Genomic DNA, 12,021 nt, shown 5'->3' on the forward strand with positions numbered 1-12,021 from the left:
GTTGGATAGGTCGGTGATCGTGTTCATCGATGACATTTTGGTGTACTTGAGGTCTAGCGAACAGCATGAGGAGCACTTGCGAGAGATTCTTGGAGTATTGAGGGAGGAGAGGCTTTATGCCAAATTCTCCAAGTGTGATTTCTGGTTACGAGAGGTCCAGTTCTTGGGACACCTCGTTAATCAGAATGGGATTTTGGTCGACCCGACCAAGATTGACGCAGTTATGCGATGGGAGGTGCCGAGATCCCCATCCGAGATCAGGAGTTTTCTGGGTTTGGCAGGTTACTATCGGAGGTTTACCATAGATTTCTCCAAGATTGTTGTTCCTCTCACCAGTTTAACCAGGAAGGGTGTTACTTTTGTCTGGAGTTTTTTTGGGTTTGGCAGGTTATTATCAGAGGTTTATCATGGACTCTTCGCCAGAGATTGTGCGAAGCTCCAGTGTTAGCTCTTCCTGATGGAGTGGAGGACTTCGTAGTCTACTGTGACGCATCTATATCAGGGATGGGTACCGTGTTGATGCAGAGGGGGCACGTGATAGCATATGCATCGAGGCAGCTGAAGCCTCACGAGACGAGATATCCCACCCATTATTTGGAGCTGGGGGCGGTGGCATTCGCCCTCAAGATTTGGCGCCACTATCTCTATGGTGTCCGGTGTACCATATACACGGACCATAAGAGCCTGAAGTACCTTATAGATCAACCCATCCTGAATATGAGACAGAGGAGGTGGTTTGATGTAGTGAAATATTATGACTGTGAGATTTTGTATCATCCTGGCAAGGCTAATGTGGTAACCGATGCCCTGAGTCGTAGAGCAGCGAGTGCCCCGATTCGAGACGTGTGCATGAGGATGACAGTGATGAATCCAGTCTTAGATACCATCCGAGAGGCCCAAGTGGTGGCCATGAGACCAGAGAACCGTAAGAGAGAGCGGGTGATCGGGCAGATTTCTGAGTTTGAGACTGATAGTCGTGGGCTTATGACCTATCATGGGCGGATATGGGTGCCATATTTAGGTGGAGCTCGACAAATTTTGATGGAGGAGGCCCATAAGTTGTGGTTTTCTATTCACCCTAGGGCCACTAAGATGTATTTGGACTTGAGAAGGGATTATTGGTGGCCCTGTATGAAGAGAGATGTGGCATGGGTAGTCAAGAGATGCTTAACCTGTCATCAGGTCAAGGAAAAACACCAGTGTACTCATGGCAAGTTGCAGCCTTTGGAGGTTCCTCTGTGGAAGTGGGAGCAGATTTCCATGGATTTTATTACCAAGTTACTGAGGACTGCACGAGGTGTTGATGCAATATGGGTGATTGTAGATAGGTTGACGAAGAGTGCTGACTTCCTGGTTATAAGTGAGAGCTCTTCTGTGGAGAAATTGGTTGAGATCTATCGTCAAGAGGTGGTGGCACGGCATGGGGTGCCAACATCGATAGTGTCAAATCGGGATGTGCGTTTTACTTCCAGCTTCTGGAAGAAGTTTAATGAGGATTTGGGTACGCGGTTGCATTCAGCATCGCTTACCACCCACAGACAGACGGGCAGAGTGAGCGGATGATTCAGACGCTCGAGGACATGCTACCCGCATGTGTTATGGACTTCGGTGGAAGTTGGGACACTTACTTGCCCTTGGCTGAGTTTTCATACAACAACAGCCATCACTCCAGTATCGGTATGCCTCCCTTTGAGCTTTTATACGGGAGGAGGTGTCAGACTCCCATATGTTGGGGAGAGGTAGGCCAGAGAGTTATGGGGAGCACTGAGATAGTGCTCATGACGACAGAGCAGATCCAGCAGGTCAGACAGAGGTTACTGACGGCCCAGAGTCGTCAGAAGAGTTACATAGACCGACGACGTTCAGAGCTACAGTTCCAGGTCGGGGATTATGTCCTCCTGAAAGTATCCCCATGGAAAAGGGTGATCCGATTCAGGAAGCGGGACAAGATGGGCCCTAGATACATCGGTCCTTTCAGAGTGATCGCCTGAGTGGGTAAGGTAGCTTATCGGTTAGAGCTGCCTGCAAAGTTGTGACAACCCGAAACTTTTTCCGTTTCCATTATGCGATTTCCATTAATAAAATTTGAATTTTATTAATCTTCCGTCGAACCTTTGATTTAGAAAATCATCTGGTGTTATATAGTTAAACTTATAAATGCAAGTCGGAACCAAAACCGTGCGAAACTCGAATTATCCTCGAAAAGCATCATGTTCACGTCCTGACTGGAGTTCACGGCCGTAAACCTGTTTACGACCGTAAACTCGTTTGCGGCCAGAGTCGGGTGGACCCCTCCCACCGACCACAAAACCTCTATAAATATGAGACCCCACCCTCATTTGAACACCTTTGACCGGAAACTCTCTCTTTCTCTCTCTAAAACGCGTGACCGTAAACATCTAGAAGACCTTCAATCTTCGAGAAAACACCGAGAAACACCGTTTAGAGTTATTTCGGGGCATCTGGAACACATTTCTCTTCGAAATTAGCACCCTTGTTCTTCAGTTTACGGCCCATCTTGAAAGACCGTAAACCCGTTTATGGCCCATCTTCAAATACCGTAAACCCGTTTATGGCCCATCTTCAAAGACCGTAAACCCAGTTCACGGCCGTAAACCACTCTTCACGGCCACAAACTCTTCCTAAGTGGTGAAAGCTCGTTTTCTCGATTCAAGCAGGTTCCGGTAACATTCCTTAACCGAAAGCAAGTGTTTTTCTAACACTTTATCTCACGAAATCGCTAATTTAGATACATATACGTATTTATTGATATTAGGATTCCGTTAAGTGCCACATACAACAACCCGAGGATCTTCGTTTCCAGTGGACGTTTTCACACAACCACAGTGAGTTCATACCCCTACATTTTTCCGTGTTTTTAATGTTTTCAGGGGGGGGGGGAATACAAGCCAAACTCAAAGTATTTTATTAAGTTTTAAACTTATTAATACAATTCAACGATTTCCATGTTTAATAAAATATTCCGATATTTTATCCCTTTTGTATTATGTCGATCATAAGGGAAGCTTTTATTTTGGCAATCTACTTCATGGATTTCAGAAATTGTAAGTCCCAATCTAATAGATCCAAATCAGTGATCAATTGAAAATCAAGTTCAAACAGAGTATAGAATGAGTAGAAGAAGAATTAATCCAAGCATGCACACATCTATAACGCATAAATGTCAGGTACACCTCGGGAAACACACTGTTACATCACCTAACACTGACACAGACACAAACTATTTATACCACACACAGAAGCACACAAGTGTACATCCGCACACACGTGTACGGCCGTACACACGTGTGCAGCCGCACACACCCATCAACACACTACAACCACCAAAATACACTCTAACATCCTACCAAGACCTATACATGAGAATGCCTAGCCCAAACCACTAAATTATAGCCTATCAATCTCCCCCTTGGTTTGCGGCTAGCATAAACTTGGTCTTCACTCTTCCGGATTCTCGAACAGCTTCAAGTCATATTTTCCCATGGATCCCATCCAAAGCCTTCCATTAATGATCGTGGCGACCATTCCTGTGAACTCCTTAGCAGCAGCCTCCATGACCTCCTTTATGCATATGATTTGGTGACGAGCCAGGGTATGAATGTATTTTTCTCTGAATCTGAGGAGATCCTTAGCACTGATAAGCCTCAGAACCTCTTCTCTGTTTTTGAACTTGATGGCAGCGGTTGCAGTTTCATCATCATAGGCCCAAAATTCCATGTTATCAAGATATCCCTCATGAAAGTGTTGCGGGATAAGAATCTCTTTTAATTGTTTTGTCGCTGGCCACAGTATTATCTTCATTGGTTCACCAGATTCAGGATCAATAACATCTTTATCTTTTCTAAGCAGGGCTTTTGCAGTTTTCATCTTTGAGAAATTTTCCCTGACCTGCCTGTCTAGAAACCGTTTGAAGTTAGTAGCACTGGGATCCTGTGATGGATTGTGAAATGGAGCCCTTGAGAGTTCGGCAAGATCAACTTTCGTCCAGGAGTTGAAATCATGGATATCCTTGTAGTATTCAGAAATTCCAGAATTTCTTTTGACAACCCACATATTCACCTCATGATCAAAGGCCCACATCTTAATCCCTGAGCGATCACCATACTCATCACCAAATTTTCTCTTTTTAAGATCTGTCACTGTCAATATAGGATCTTTTGCTTTGCGATTTTCGTTCGAGCTCTTCATGAAAAGTAATCCTTCATTCTTCTTAGGAGTGACGGTCCTTTTTCCGTGTTTGATTGTGATCCGTGATCTTGCATTGTCAGGCTCTTTGTCAAAGCGATCTACAACGATTGTTGTTCTTGGAGGAGGTGGATCAACAGGAAAGTCGCTTTCTGAAGGCTGGGCGGGAGCCGTGGGAGGGTCTTCTATACCATGAGGCTGCTGAAACAAAGATTGGAACTTGTCACCAAAGGCTTCAAATAACTTGTTCTTCAAACTGAAATAGAAGGCGGTTATTGATCCAAGATTGGTTTGCAGATCAGTAATCTGTTTTGTCTTTAAAGCATTTTCTGCTTGAAGCTCAACGATAAAGATACCGTGTTGTTCAAGCATGATGTCCTTTTCAATGTTCTGTTGTTTCAGAATACCAATTTCTTCTTGAAGTTTAGACACCAAGGTCTTATCATCCCCTGAGCGACCTTCCTCGAAAGATATTCCCTTCCCACGGGAGGAGGGTTCTGGGCTATGCTTAGCCAAGTGCTTAGCTAGTCTGATAGAAGCTTCATCTAGCAAAGGCCTTGTGGGGGAGTATTCTGGAACAGCAAACGATCTGCCTGTCTCAAACATGGTGCTTGGACCTTCTTCAGTTTATTTTGGTGGTTGTAGTGTGTTGATGGGTGTGTGCGGCTGCACACGTGTGTACGGCCGTACACCGCGTGTACGGCCGTACACGTGTGTGCGGCTGTACACTTGTGTGCTGTTGTGTGTGGTATAAATAGTCTGTGTTAGTGTTAGGTGATGTAACTGTGTGTTTCCCGAGGTGTACCTGACATTTATGCGTTATAGATGTGTGCATGCTTGGATTAATTCTTCTTCTACTCATTCTATACTCTGTTTCAACTTGCATTTCAATTGATCACTGATTTGGATCTATTAGATTCGGACTTACAATTTGTATCAGAGCTTGGATTGTATCAATCAATTTTGTCAGATCTGGAGCTTATTTGATCTTATTTTGAAAAGATTTTTGCGTTTTTGGATAGATCTCTGAAAAATAAGGGGGGTTTGTTCTTTGCATTTTTCATAAAAACGAGTTTTTGATCGAGTTTTGGAGCAAAAATGGTGAAAAACGTCGTTTTTTCGCGATATGATTGAAGGTGTGCGGCTGGTTGAAGGTGTACGGCTCGGAGTGTGCGGCCTCGGTGTGCGGCTCGGGGTGTGCGGCTCGGAGTGTGCGGCCTCGGTGTGCGGCTCGGACGTGTGCGGCTTCGCACCTCGTTCTCAGTCTTCGCTTCAGTCTCGGTCAGCGGAAGTCTTCGCATGTCGCATTCTCGCACGTGTTCGCAGCGTTCATTCAAAAAAAAATTCGTTGGAGTTTTGGGGTTGCTAGGGATCGAATATGGGTCCCCACACAGGTTTATAATCCAAGCGCCTTACCAGTTGATCTAGCTTGCTAGATGGTACAAGCCTTCGAAATTTAATTGAAATATTAATCTTTCGCTGCCCCACTTTCACATTTTTGACATTTTTAACCCAAAATCAATTTCTTTTATTTTTAAGCTACATTTTCTTCAAAAAAAATTTAGTTTTTAAATTTTGACTTTTTACTTAAAATTTTGACTCTGACCTTTAAAATTTGACCTTTGACTTTAAATTTTGATTTTCTCGTTTGACTTTTAAATTTTCAAATTTAGATTTTAAGTTTGACTTTTAAGTTTGATTTTGGCTTCTAGTTGTGCTTTTAATGGTTTTTGAGGACATGAAAGAGAGTCGTCATGATATGTTAAGACAAAAGTTCAACATGTTCAATTATATTCCTTTAGAAACCCTGGAAGCTCAGTTGCAGTGATTTACTACACTTACTACTGAGATGAATATAGCTGGGATCTGCTTGACTAAATCTGAGATAAACAAAAAGCTGCTGAATGCACTTCCGAAGTCATGGGACATGAACATGGCTGTCATCAAGAAGACAAAAGATCTCAATCGTCTTAGTCTTGCTGCTGTAATTGAAGAACTTGACGCTTTGAAGTGTGGAAAAACAATGAGTTCCGCAAACATCCCGGTCAATGAAGTTTCATGTACTCCATCTTATGAAGATATGATTAGATTTCTTCAGGAACAAATTGATTTATTAAAAAGAGAAGTTGAGGAGCTGAGATATGAAGGATACCAACTCAGGAAATGACAGAAACCCCTAAAGGCCCAGTTAGAAACAAAAATAAAGGACATTAAGAGAATTCAGGAAGACTACAGTAACAAATGTGAACATTATGATTATATCAAGAGACAGAATGATGAGTTACTTGCTGAGCTTGATACATTAAAAAGACAATTTGAAACTGCAAATTTTGATTTTAAAAGATTTGATGTATCAAGCGAGGTAGTCGCCAACATGATTGACCATTGTCTGCAGTTCAAACGAAACCAGCAAAAGGGTTTAGGATACGATAATGTACCTCCTCCTTTTAATCATACATATCAGTATCAACCTTTGTCTAAAGAGGAGATTGCCAACGAACCATTCATGGTTTATGGCAAGCCATCTGGATTTGTGTCAGGAGGTATTCAGGTTGAAAATACTAATATTTCTACTTCCTATGCAGATCAATCCTTAAACCAATCCAAGCAAGCAGCTGAAGAGAGTGTGTCTGATAGTAAAGTAGCAGAAGATGAGAACAAGGAGAAAACCATTGAACAAACCAACATCTCCTTGAACTCTGAATCTGTTGCTTCGTACTCAGCTGCTTCTGATAAACCTGCTGTTGAGAAATATAGGCCACCAATTCCAGTGAAACAGAGTGCCTGTTGTAATTGTGCTTGTGGAAAAAATAAGAGACAAGGCAAGGATACGCCACCAGGGGCAGGAAGAAACAATTTCCCAGTGAAGAAAAAGACTTGTTTTCACTGTGGAACACCTGGTCACATTGCCCGAAACTGTCCAAATCGCGTATACGTTCCCTACTACGCACAAGGATGGCAAAACGCGCCAAGAGGGAGATACTCCAAAAGAAACCCCTCAAGGTCACGTTCAGACAATGGTGACTGGAACGCGCACAAGGCTAAGAATCCGAATCCCAAGGGCAAGAATGGAATGTCGGCCAAGAAGCTAAATCCAAGAGATGCTCCCGTGAAGCCAAAATCAAAGTCATCTCAACGGCCGACATCAAGATCAAAAGAAAGTACTGAGCCACCCATCAGATCGAAAAATAATGGGTTAAACCCAACTACAAATGGGCTCCAAAGGCTCACTCTCCCAAATCAACTAATGACTCTAATATTTCTACATCTTATGTTTGTGATAAACATGACATGTCGTGGGAGAATGTATCTTGCGATGATGACAAAGGTCGACCCAGTTTCAAAATGGACTGGGTTCCAAAGACCAACTGATCTTGCTCTGTGTTGGAGCACCTATGGAGGCATATCATCAGACTTCGGTTTGTTGATATTGGCTGCTCCTGGAACACAATAGGGGACATCTCTTAACTGTACAACACGCAGAACTTTGTTTGAGAGTATGTGTCCTTTGCGGGAGAAAGGAAGGAATGAGAGGATCACATGGGGTTTGTGCTTAACGAAGTGAAGAATTTTCGGATCTAATCTGAGATTATGCGTGTTCTTCTCAGACCTTCTGGATGTGAATTGAATCGGTGAATTACGGTTTGAGTTTTCTTCTCTATACTCCTGAGTTTATCTTAATCTAATTCGTTTTAAAGACAATCTTTTATAGTTTTTCTTTAGTAGGTATTGTTTGGGAAGTGATATCAAGAAAGTGATAACGGGCAGTCTAAAACCAGTGTAAGGGCTGAATCTGAATTGTCTAGACTCTGTGTTCAATGTGCTGGTAGGCACAAAGGATTTGACAGTGTGGATTTAGTTAGGATTGTTTGGACTGACCATACGACGCTCGGGTAGATTAAGCAGTGAATTAAACACGGGAACCTACAGGATACACTAAATTAATACGCATCTAGAACAGTGGTTCAACTTTTCCTTGATGTACGGACTTATGTCCTTAATTCTGGTTCTGATAGGGCGACTGGGGGTTCTGATAAAGTAGGTCTGTAGGAAATTATTTTCTTGCTTTCTAACTGTCAGTCATATGTTGCTTCCTCTGCGTGATTGGAAGAGATCCGACCTAGATTGCAACATATGCAACTCTATTTATATGCATTTTCTTTATCTCTGCAATTCTTCCTATTTGTGAGCCATATGTTGTCCGTTCTGCGTGATCGGAAGATCCGACCTGGGACACAGCATATGCAACACCCTACTATCTTTATAACCCTCTATCTCTGTTAGTCATATGTTGTCCCCTCTGTGTGATTGAAAGAGATCCGACCTGGGACACAACATATGCATCTATCTGTAAATCTGATTTCCTCCTTAATAATTGTTTACTCACCTAAAGTAAGGAGTCCTTAGGAAGTTCTTGATAACCAGGGTATATCGGGAAGTGGGGAACACGTTCTAGTGCAACTAAAATTGAACCATTTAAGAGGTTGCCTGTAGATCTCGTTGCATAATTTAAGTGGACAACAATAGCCGTGGTCGTCGTCAGCTAAATGGTTTACTTAGAAAAGTTTGTCGATATCCTTCGTGTTTAAGTGGACCACAATACCGACAATTGACCAGATCTATTCATGAAGGTGAAGGTACTGATAAACAAGTTCAGGCTGTCTCACAACTTTGATCCCAAATATTTTTGTTTTTGTTAAATTTGTTCATAGTTTTCCTCTATGCACAAATTTAGGGGGAGAATTAAAAAAAATCAAACAAAAATCAGAAAAATTAAAAATCCAAAAATAGTGTTATTTCTGTTTTATTTCTTGTTCAGAAAAATCAGAAAATCCAAAAATATTTTTGTTTCTGCTTTATTTTTTTCAGAAAATATGAAAAATCCAAAAATATTGTGTGCTAAGTTTTCTTTTAGCTTTTGCTTTGTCTTGAAAAGTAAATTCAGATGTAGATGAAACTCATGGAGTTTGTGTCGAAAATTTTCTGAGCCAAGGTTTCGTCCGTGATCATCGAAGAATTCTCATTCGAAGGAGCAAGAAATGAAGATTATTCTTCCAACATTCAATCTTTCAACCCCATAAGCAAGGTCAAGTTGTACTTGAAGATTATGTGATGGATTGCATTGAAGCCTCCTCAATCAATATGCCGCTATCTATGAACCTGCTGAAGTGATCCAGAAGATTCGTTCTCTCTGATTTTCTCTCTGAAGATTCTCAAGCTGAAAGCGCCATCTTTCAAGAATCTTTTCAAGAAGCCTCCTTACCCAATGTGTGTTTAATGTCAAATTTTGAAGATAAGCCCAACCGCTCAAGATGAAGTCATTCATGGAAGATTCATATGTTCATCTTGATGCTGTGAAGAATTTGAAGATTAATGCTGAAGCGAAGCTCCCGATGAAGATTAACAAGAAAAGTCAGCTACTTTTTAGGGGGAGTTTGTTGGGTCAGTTAGAAAAGAAAGCTATAAACCAAGGGGAGATTGTTGGGTCAAAATATGGTTTATACTTTTCTTTTCTAAGAAAATGTACTTTTTCGTAATTTTGTGGCTGTGTACGGTCGTACACGTGTGTACGGCCGCACACCCTGTGTACGGCCGTACACAGGGTATGCGGCTGTACACACGTGTACGGCTGTACACACGTGTACGGCTGTACATACGTGTACGGCCGGTGTCTCATATATATAGGGTGAGGAGTCATTTGAGTGTAAGGCTAGAGAAGAGGAGCATGTTCTAGAGAGAGAAACTAGAGAGAAGAATAGTGTGTGTGAATCTTGTATTTGGATCTACATTCTTATCAATTCATACAAAGATTCATCATCTTCTTCTCCTTCTTCTTCTATTGATCTGGCATCATCCGTTTGATTGGGATTCCGCACCATCAAACGGATCTGATTGATACACAAGCAGATTGGGGACTTACAGAAAGGTTTTTACAAAACCTTTTCCATAACAACACTAATAAACTATAATGGGTATAGTTTGGGATAACCCTCTAGGCAGTTTCTACCAAATCAGATTTCATGGATGAATATATATAAACTATGGCAGATTTAGTTTATGTTATATGTTTTCTCAGAAGTATAAAGTACATTTATTCAAGGATAATTATTGTTTTATACTGTTTCTAGCTTGTAAACAAGATTATATAGAATTGTGAGGCTCTACTTCAATATTGTACCCTTAGGTGTACAAGGATAAATCCTTTTAGTATAACCAGAGTCTCCTGGAGGGAGATCATGAGATTTGTGAATAGATCTATTCGGGACTGACAATCCCACACCTGAACTGCTAGCTACAGATAGGCGGGCACGCCTGAGGTGAACAAATGTCATTTAGCTTAATGCCTGAAGAACGTTATAAAGGTCTCTAGGTCATATCAAGTATGGTTATACGACTCGCAAATAAGTATAAACTAACTTTGGTTTACGGACTCTAATCTTCATTTGTTTTATTTTGAGTAATAAAACTACTTTTATATATGCTTATAGTAATCGGGGATTTCTAAACTGGCATCTCTACCTCTAGGACGGATAACCTGCTTTTAGGGAAAATATAGGATTTTCCCAGGATAACACTGGCATTTCTAAAACTGATGGTTTATTTTCTACTAATGGACATTCGTATTCATTCCATGACTCCTTGGATGTGCGTATTTAGTACGAACCGGGAAGTCATGGAAGGAATGGGTTTTCAAACATGCTTTCATAAGAAAATATAGGATTTTCTTGAGGAACACTTTTCAAAAGAATCAAAGAACATTTTTCCACCAAAACTAAATGCTTATGAACTCGCCAGCTTTATGCTGATATTCTTTCAAAACTGCTTGTATTCTCAGGGAATTAGTAGACAGGTACTTCCAGGAGTTGGAGAAATCAGAGCGTTAGCGTCACGCCTTTTTATTTTACTTTTGATATGAACGAAATTTGTATTAAGACAAATGTAAACCTTTTTCATATATGTATTCAATGTTTGGTTGTGTTTACTATGCTCGCTATGATATAATTGTTGTGATACTACACATGACGTCCTCCACCCCAGAATGTTTTCCGCCGTTCCGGTTTTAGGGTGTGACAGATTGGTATCATAGCCCTTGTTTATAGTGAACTAAGTATATCGAACCTTACATGGTATACAACTATAAATACTAAGGGGCCTAAGTGCTCTAAACTAAAAGTATACTTTCAAAAATATAAGTATTTTATAAAAAAGTATACGAACATACATACATAACAGAACCAGATTCGTAGGTAGAACAACACAAAAGTATTTGGATGTTGGGACACTGAGGTTAAACCTGGGCAGTTATGTAATCATGTTTAGGGTGAATATAGCCTGATCAACTATATTCAGTCAAGACATGACCAACATGTGCTTGGGAATGACGGTGGTGTTACAGCAGGCCTAAAACTTACCAAGAACAAAAACATTCACCATAAAATACTATAGGAGTATTTTGCTAGAGCCAAATTCAGTAAGGAGATTCATTCCTAGTGTTGCTACCTATTTGTTTCTCAGCGATAACTTACTTGCATTAGTAACCTTTCATTGCTTATCGCTTGGTAGAACACTTTATTATCAGGATAAGATATATCTTGTTTCATATATCTCGAGGACTTACCATCCTCTTCTTCCTGGCTGTTTCTAGAACAAGATGCCTCCCCGACCAAGACCCATCAGAAGAAACGACGACACTCCACCACCACCACCACCCCCTCAGTTCGACCCCGTCATGTTCCAAGAAGCAGTTATCGCCGCTATAACCGCAGCAATGGCACAAGTGAACTCTGGTGGGGCTGGAGGTGGAACCGACCCCCA

Source organism: Lactuca virosa, chromosome 6, assembly GCF_052849685.1.
Source record: "Lactuca virosa cultivar CGN04683 chromosome 6, Lactuca_virosa_CGN04683_v6, whole genome shotgun sequence".
In the NCBI taxonomy this organism is placed as follows: Eukaryota; Viridiplantae; Streptophyta; class Magnoliopsida; order Asterales; family Asteraceae; genus Lactuca; species Lactuca virosa.